This window comes from Selaginella moellendorffii, unplaced genomic scaffold (genome assembly GCF_000143415.4).
Source record: "Selaginella moellendorffii unplaced genomic scaffold, v1.0 SELMOscaffold_24, whole genome shotgun sequence".
Lineage (NCBI taxonomy): Eukaryota > Viridiplantae > Streptophyta > Lycopodiopsida > Selaginellales > Selaginellaceae > Selaginella > Selaginella moellendorffii.
The window spans coordinates 402,782-410,061 of NW_003314285.1; positions in this window are offsets into that span (position 1 = coordinate 402,782).

The window sequence follows — 7,280 nt, forward strand, 5'->3', positions numbered from 1 at the left end:
TGGAGGTGGGGAGAGTCCCATAAGGCTTGCGTAAGGCCACGGTGTTCCGAAATGTTGTCCCAAAATCCCAGACTATGGAAAGGAAGAGGAGTGGTCCTTTGATGTAGTGACCAATGATACAGTCATGTGGTGAGGAAATCCCAGAGGACAATGGGACTTAGTGGTCGGGCTTATGGGCCCTATTGGCGAACACAGCCATGGGCAGAAAAAGGACTTGGTGGGGACTATAAAAGGGATATTGGGGAAGGATGTTCCCCATGTCTACGGGCATTTTAAGGATGCTAAGGAGTAGATTTTCGATGGTCACTCTTGGAGAGATGGCCCAGTTCTTGAGAGATGGGATTGCGATGCAGGTGGTGTTGGACCACCGGTGTAACCAAGGTGAAGGGGCATGGCCTTAGCGTAACGGGCTAGTATGTCGGTGGTACTTTGGGGTGTCAGTCTTGGGACCGGGCACATGGAGCACTTGGACTAAGTGCAAGGGATGAGTGGCATGGATGCCATTCTCGGGGCTAGCAAGTCCCAAGTCTTGAATTGGACTTAAGGAGGTTGTGAATGAGACTCCTCCAAGTGGTCAGAGGTGTGGTTAAGTGACTAAAGTAGAATGGAAAAATTAGTCACTTACAGCATGCTTGTCTTTGGGCTCATAGGTTGGATTGAAATGTTCTTTTTGGATAAGTTTATGCTTAGGCTCGTAAGTGAGGCATATTAACAACTCAAAGTTACACTTTGAGTTAGCAAAATTAATGTTAGCTTATTGGTGGTTACCATGAGTTGAACTATGTACCATAGGTGAAAGTAAACCTCCCCTAGGTTTATTAAGAGTGACAAATAAGCTAGTTTGTAACTGTTTAGCATGGCACCAGTAGATCCTTCTTAGGCATAATTATAAGTGAATCACTTAAGAGTATAGGGATTAGTCTATTGGTTCAAGTAGTCATTTATATGCTCTCTCATAAACTTTTCTTAGATTAGACTAAAGGTAGTGTTAACACAAGCTTGAGATTTAGTCAAGTTGAGACCAAAAAGAGAGTTACCAAGAACGAAAGATCAAATATGTAAGTCATTTTTTCTTTTTGGAGAGAGGATTTGCAATAAGTGTTAACTCATTGTTTGTATTTACATTATGTAATCAAGAGTCCTTACCTGTTGGTTATGATAGTCTTACAAGTGGTGAGTCATAGGATATGTCAAGACCCCCAACAAGATCAAGACTGGAAAATGCAAAAGATAAAGAGAAAAGCTAGTGGAAACAAAGAAAAGGCCTAGACTGGTGTTGATTTAGATTGTAGAGAAATGGAACAAGACTAACCTATATATACTATAGGTTGATGAAGCTCCACCACTCTTGGATCAAGGACAGCCTAAATATAGCTAAGGTCGAGGAGGCGCCACATCATCATCAGGAATGTGGCTCAAGACTCAGAAATTGTACAGGAAATCAGAGAGTCAGGAATAGGAAAAAGTCTCGAGAATCAGGAATGTGGTCTGCAGGTCAGGAATCCAGCGAGATTCAGGAATGTGGTATGAATTGGGGGATTCCTGACAGCACCCCCTCCTCAAGAACGAGTGGAACGAGGACGTGAATGAGAACGAAGAGGAGGATGAGATGGGCGGCGAGGGACAGGAGATAGAGATAAAGAATGAGGACTGGGACGAGAAGGATAGCGGTGGACAAGGTCAGGAGAATGAATCAAGTTGTCCACAGGTTCCCAAGTGCGTTCTTCAGGTCCAAAACCCTTCCAGTCGACCAGATAGTAGAGTTTAGACCGTGAGATTTTGGAATCAAAGATGTCTTGAACCTTGTACTCAGACCCATCCTCGAGCTGCACTGGTGGAGGCGGAGGAATGACCCGATTTGGAATAGGACTAGGAATATAAGGCTCAAGGAGAGAGGAGTGAAAAATGGGGTGAATTTGATAGGAGGGAAGTGCAAGGCGATAAGTAACAGGATTAATGATAGCAGTGCTAGGGAAAGGATTGAGGCATTTGAAATTGAGTTTAGGACATGGCCTGGTGGTGGAGATATTTTGCCTGAGGAGCCAAACTTTATCCCCAATATTGTAAGGGGGACAATCCTGACGATGGGCATTGGCAAATGTTTTGTGAGATTCCTAAGCACGATGGAGGTGGAAGGAGATGGAGTTGTGGATTTCCTGGAGGTTGTAGACAAATGTCTCAGAGCGGGGATTTGAATGAGAGGATTCGGATGGAGAAGGAAGTGAGAGATTGAATTGGGGATTTCGGCCAGAGTTCGCAAAGAAGGGGGAAACTCAAAGAGAGGAGTGAACAGAGTTGTTATAGGAGAACTCAGCAAGGGGAAGGATAACGTCTGAATCGTTCACTCAAACTGTCCATCAATTTGAGGATGATACGCCGAAGAAAAGTTGGCCTTCACTCAAAGCAATTGCAAAAACCGTTGCCAAAAATGAGAGATGAATTGAGGTCCCCGATCGGAAACCACATCTGCAGGAATCCCATGAAGTCAGAAATTTTCCCTGAATACCAGTTTTGCCATGTCCTTGCCCGAAAACTCCTTGGTACATGGCACGAAGTGTGCCATCTTTGCGAAGCGATCCACCACAACTAAAATGTTGTTGAAGCCTCCAGAACTCGGAAGATCACTCAAGAAATCCATGGAGATGGATTCCCAAGGACCTGAAGGGACCGGGAGGGAACGAAGAAATCCTAAAGGAAGGTGGCGAGGTACCTTATTTCAGGCGCAAGTGTCATAGGAGGTAACAAAAGTTTTGATGTAGTCTTCCATGTGAGGCCACCAAAAGTCCCGTGCAACCAGCTCATAGGTCTTTGCGATGCCGAAGTGACCAGCAGTCAGGCTATCGTGGCACGCCATCAGGACCAACCTTCAAGCATCACCATCAGGAACGTAAAGCTGCTCCCCACGGTACAACAAGCCATCTAAGAACTCGAATTCATCAAATCGCCGGCAGTCGGGAGTCACTGGGTGTCCAGCTTGAAGATGGGGAAAATGTTGCTGGTGAGGTCATCGGATTGAAGATCTTTTCTGATTGCATCCATCAAGAAGGAGTCCTGAGGGGCCAGGGAAATTGCCATAACTTGAAGCCAGTCAGGATCAAGGATAACTTGATCCTGTTGATCGAAGGCAGGATTACCAGGCCTGAGACTAAGATAGGAGCGCCTTGAAAGAGCATTAGGAAGGCTTTGAAGCTTTCCAGGTCTATACTTGATAACAAAGTCAAACCGACTCAGAAATTGTGCCCACCTTGCTTGATGACGGCTCAAAACTCGGGAAGTGGCAAAGTACTCGAGATTTTTGTGATCTGTCCAGACTGTTGTTTGATGGCCCACCCCCTCCAAGAAACGGCGCCACTCTCCAAAGGAATCCATGATGCCAAGGAGCTCCTGTCATGGATTTTGTAATTGATCTCCGAAGGCTGGAATTTCTGAGAATGGAAAGCGATCGGATGAAGTTCGTGATCCGCTCCGAGTTGAGACAGCACAGCACCAATGGCGAAGTCGGAGGCGTCAGCCTCGATGAAGAAAGGTTGTGAGGGATCAGTGTGAATCAAGACGGGAGTAGAACTGAAGGCCGCCTTGAGTGTGTCAAAGACCTGCTGGGCAGCAGCAGACCAAGAGAAGGGAACATCCTTGCGAGTGAGATGCGTGAGAGGAAGGACAATGTCAGAGTAGTGATCAATGAATTTGCGGTAGAAGTTGGCGAAGCCAAGGAAAACCTGAACATCCGACATTGATTGTGGAGGCTCCCATTCGAGAATAGTCTTGACTTTGGCAGGATCCATCGTGATACCCTCAGGAGTGCCAATGTACCCAAGGAACTCCACAGACTGCTGATCGAAGGAACATTTCTCAAGCTTCTCGTATAGGCCGTGTTCTTGTAGCTTCACCAGCACCTTGTGTACATGTTCATCATGCTCCCCTTGAGTTTTTGAGTAGATGAGGATGTCATCGAGGTAGACGATCACCATTTGATCAAGAAACTCCCGAAAGACATCATTCGCCATGTGTTGGAAAACTACTAGAGCATTTGTCAAGCCAAATGGCATGACAGTGTACTCGAAGTGGCCATAGCGGGTTCAGAACGCAGTTTTCCATTCATCACCAGGCCGGATCCGGATTAGGTTGTATGCTCCACGGAGGTCGATCTTGGTGAAGAAGCGGGCACCGCCTAGGCATTCCAACAAGTCCGAGATCAGGGGCAGCAGATAACGGTTCCGAACAGTCACCTTGTTCAAACCTTGGTAGTCGATGACTAGCCGCAAACTCCCATCCTTCTTCTTGACAAAGAAGACAGGTGCTCCAGCCGGGGACTGCGAATTCTGAATGTACCCGGAGGCAAGGTTCTCATCCACGTACTCTTTGAGGGCCTTAAGCTCGGATGGGGATAACCTGTAGATAGGCCCCCACAGAGGTGACGCTCCTTCCTGTAAATCAATGGGACAGTCATAAAGCCGATGAACAGGTAGTACACTAGCTTTTTTCTTGTCAAACACATCCCCAAAATCATGATACTTCTCAGGAAGACTGACAGGAGAAACATGCAAAGCAAAAAGGAAAATAGGTTCTTCATGAATGAGTTCTTTCATAGTGATTGTGGAGATAGGAGGAGGCGTATGACTAAATGGAATGATGAGACAAGGATACTATCCACTATAAGATGGAGGAGAGGAAAAAGAAGAGGGTGAAAACTTCGTAGAGTCAAGAACAGAACCCCGATTTGAGTTTAGGGAACTTTTCTTGATCGGACTCGATGAACAGCAGGGGAAGCCGTGGGAGATAGTGATGTGGGAGAGATGAGCTGTAATTCCTTCCAACAGATTGAGGTTGATGTAGTTGGAACCAAGGAAGACCAAGCACCACAGAGGAGGACTTGTTGTTGATGATGTTGAAGGCGATATCGGTGACGGTGGACCCGATGTGTACTCGAACGGGTAACGTTTCCCAAAGTCCAGAAGATGGAGACACAAAATGCCCACTAATGCCTTCAACCCTCAGATCCCATATGGTAGAAGAAAGAAGAACGTGATGTCGGGCAGCAAAGTCCATGTCCATGAAGCAGGAAGTTGCACCCGAGTCCAGTAGCGCTAGAGCCTTGAGTCTTGATTGTCCGGTGAAAGAAAGGAGACATGGGACGCGGAAGTTGCGAGAATTGGTGGTGGCTTTGATGAAAGGTGGTGAGGAGCTTGATAAAGAAGAAAAGTGATTTTTATTCGGGGAGTCCAAACAGATAGCTCCTACTCTACTTGGACAAGGTCGTTTCCCAACTGCAACAAAGGTGGATTTTGAGGCAGAGTGAACTCGAGCAGTCGGGGAGGCTTCTTGGGACACATAGCTGCTTTGTGATTAGGATCAGCATAGTAGAAGCAAAGATTATGAGATATTCGACGTTGCTTCTCAGCAGGACTCAACTTCCCTTTGATGAGTCAGGGAGTACCAGAAATATCCATCGGGACCGGAGCAGTAACTTCAGGAGTATGCCCCGAATACTCAAGCTGGGATTCCTGAGTCTGGGACAGAAAAACAGTGGCGCGACGACTTTCCTGACAATGCTGAAAGAGACGATTGTCACATCGAACAGCTTTGTTGATGGTGTGTGACAGGTCCTTGGGATCCTCCATGGTGAGCAACAAATCCTTGGGATCCTCCATGGTGAGCAACAAATCCTTGACACCGTTGTTGAGGCCGAAACGAAATTGGTCAATTAAGGCCCACTCATCCAACTGAGTGTCCAAGGCAAGGAGTTGGAACTCTGCAACGTAGATTGAGGCAGGACGAGACCCCTGAGAGAGACGTCTCATCTTTGTGGTAGCAGCCCGAACCCGATCCGTCTCGCCAAAACATGCTTTGAGCTTCTCTTTGAACAATTGAAGATCCATCAACTCCGGAACCACGACCCCTTTCATGCTCTTCTCCAGAAGAGGAGAAAACCATGACAAAGCTACACCTTTGAACAACGTCCCAATCGCGCCGATTTGAGACTCGGGAGTGGGGTACTGCTGATGTTGAAGTGCGAAGATCAGCTCCATCTAGTTCATGAATCCGCGAAGCTCCGAATGCTTGCCTGAAAAGTTTGCCGGGAAACTCACCTTTGGTTCAGGAACTTTGCTGGATCCTTGAGCCAAAAGTGAAGCAAGCTCTTGCTGCATGCGAAGGAGGGTCGCCTTCAGCTCAGTATTCTCAGACTGGATTTTTGCAAGGACTTCAGCAAAGAAATCAAGATGGCTTAGAGACTCCATCGGTAGAAAGAAAGAAAAAAGAGGGGGGGAAAAAGGCAAAGGCAGTCAAACAATCAATACGAGTTAAAGGAAAAAAAATGAAAAAACACAATCTGAATCAAACTTGCTAGTGGAAACAAAGAAGATGCCTAGACTGATGTTGATTCAGATTGTGGAGAAATGGAACAAGGCTAACCTATATATACTATAGGTTGATGAAGCTCCACCACTCTTGGATCGAGGATGGCCTAAATATAGCTAAGGTCGAGGAGGCACCACATCATCATCAGGAATGTGGCTCAAAACTTAGGAATTGTACGGAAAATCAGAGAGTCAGGAATAGGGAAAAGTCTCGAGAGTCAAGAATAGGGAAGTGTCTCAAGAATTAGGAATGTGGTCTGCAGGTCAGGAATCCAGCAAGATTCAGGAATATGGTATGAATTGGGGGATTTCTGACAGGATGATGTGAGGTCCAAGTGTACGACTATGATATTATATACTAATATTACTATAATGGTAGATGTCAGATTGGTTTCAATTTAGACCATTCGCTCCTGTATATAAGCTAGGATTTTTTGGATTAATGAATATGCACATTTTCTGTATTCCCTTTCCATATTCCATGCACTCATATATATATATATATATATATATATATATATATATATATAGACACACACACACACACACATATAAATATATATAAAGAGATCTACCTACATTAAGCCACTAATATACTGAAATCACATCAAACTCTATCTACATTTTGGTCTTGGCATTGGAATTCTAGATCTTCTAAGACTATTCCAATATTACTCTATATTCATGATTTTTCATTCCTTTGCTATGTGTAGAGGAGTTCAATTGCCCAAGCACATGTATCTAAGGGTTAAATTTCATTTCGAATTTATCATCATAGATATAGGGTTAATATCATGTCTATTACATTTAGTATCAATGTGGTTTTTGTGATTAAGTTTTAAATATTCATTAGCATTTGTAGATGGCAATAGCAAATGTTGTGAATATAACTATAGGTATTAAAAGCTATTTGTCAATAAGTCC